The sequence below is a fragment of the Mus caroli genome, unplaced genomic scaffold (assembly GCF_978045245.1).
Source record: "Mus caroli unplaced genomic scaffold, Mus_caroli_1 scaffold_2, whole genome shotgun sequence".
NCBI classification, from domain to species: domain Eukaryota; kingdom Metazoa; phylum Chordata; class Mammalia; order Rodentia; family Muridae; genus Mus; species Mus caroli.
Window position 1 is genome coordinate 135,311,179 of NW_028227257.1, and position 2,095 is coordinate 135,313,273.

A 2,095-nucleotide genomic window follows, 5' to 3' on the forward strand; every position below is an offset into this window, starting at 1 on the left:
ATATAATGTCTTCTTCATTGAATATAATTATCAAACTTAAGGTTACATATGTGAATAAAATCATCTGTGGCTCTTTTCTATCTGTTGAAGAGCATTTCTCAAACATCAGTGGATCTTCTGACAATTTCTGAAGAGTTGGCACATCTTTTAAGTGGGGAACCTGGACAAACTACACGGATTTTCTGATTGTTATTTACTCTATAAGCTCTTCTCTTTATCAGCTTGATGTAGACTATATTTTGTCATGAGTTCAAATTCCTAGACTAACTAAACTGTGTCTACCAATGATCCTTACATAACACTTCACCTCCTTACCCCAAATACCAAAGTGAAAGCAGACACCCAGAGCCAGAGATCATCCACCTCCATAAGACAGTAGATACCTCACCTGAATTGAAACCGAACTGGACAAAATGGAATCACATGATTTTTTTCTGCCCAATTTATATAGAGATCATCAGCCAAGTCATTCAAACACTGGTTACACACCAGTTTCACCAAATTGCTTGTTAATAACCAATGATCAGCTAATCTAACCTCAATAAAAGTGATCAAAGCAAGTAGGTAGAAAAGGCATGGATTAAAGGAAACCATCAATCAATAAGGTGCTTCATTTTAAGACTGTAATATTTTAACCAAAGTACCCATGGACAGGAAAATTACCAACCTAAAATTATTCAAATTTGAGGGGCTGGCAAGATGGTGCAGTGGATAAAGGAACCCACTGCCAAAGTTGATAACCTGAGTTTCACCCTCAGAACTCACATGGCATCAGGGAAGAACTGACTCCTGACAGATTTTCACAGATCTACACACACACACACACGCAATGGCATATGAATGTCTGAATACACATACACGATAAATAAATAAATAAATGTTAAATTTATTTCCTAATATGTATATGGTGAAACCTCAAGAGCTATGAAAAGCTTCTCTGAAACTTGAAAGATCAAAACATGTTTCTTTAAACTGCATGCACCATAAGACACTGGTATTTGTTAATTTCACAGGTTTATTAGCATAGAAATAAAAATAATTAAAATATAGCTTTAAATTTATCAGTCTCTGGACCACAAATTGAAAGGAGGATACAACCTCATACAAGAATTCAGGCCTTTGGATAATGATAAAAATGTCAAGTTTTCTCTATCCTAAAGAATGTGATGGATACTACTGACCACATATTGAGCATCTGTGTATTGGCTGACATCAATCATGAAGTTCCTAAACACTCCACAGACTTACAGCACTACTTTCAGCCACTCAGAAACAACAATCTAACAGGACTGTTCAGGAAAAGCTTGTCTTCATGTGACAACTCTCTGTCAGTACCAAATAGAGATAAATGCTTATCAGGTCTGATGCAAACTTCCAAGAGCTCTGAATTCTGCCAGTCTGTCACCAAGTTGATTTGTCCAAGACAATACAGAGAATGAGAAGGAAAAATCAGCCAGACTTTTCCTGCCTTCTGTTTTATCATCTTCATCATTATCTGTATCACAATCACCATCATCATCACCATCATAATCGACTGAAAAGCAGGCCCTGTGCTTTCAAGAGCCCTGTAGTTGAATGCTAAGTTTCAAAGTGAATCAAGGTCCCTCATGGTTACAGCTTGTTTGAACAGCTTTCAGTTACTCATTTCCCTCTCTTCTCTCTCTCCCCCTCACCATCCCTTCATGGGCCATCCCTTCTAGTCTATCCTTTGTGCAAAATGTTAAATCTGAGGACAGAGAACTTATAGGACATGGGATGGGATGCCTCACTGAAGACAAAGAAAGGGAATTGATACCTCCTTAAGAGACTTTCATATGCAGTATCTTATTTCTGTTTCCAGAATTAAAACAAAACAAAACAAAACAAAAACCCAAAACAACAAAGAAAAAAACCCTTCCTTATTATAATATGGGGTTATCTTACTTGAATCATTAAAACATAGCAGTGGTAGCAAACCTAAGAGTAACTGTGCACACACATATTTCTATTGTCATAGGGAAATCATAAACCTCCCTCACTGATAACAGCTGCACTCTAGCCATCACCTGCACAGCGCAGCTGCCACGACAACGTCAAGTTTTACAGTGAAGGAGCA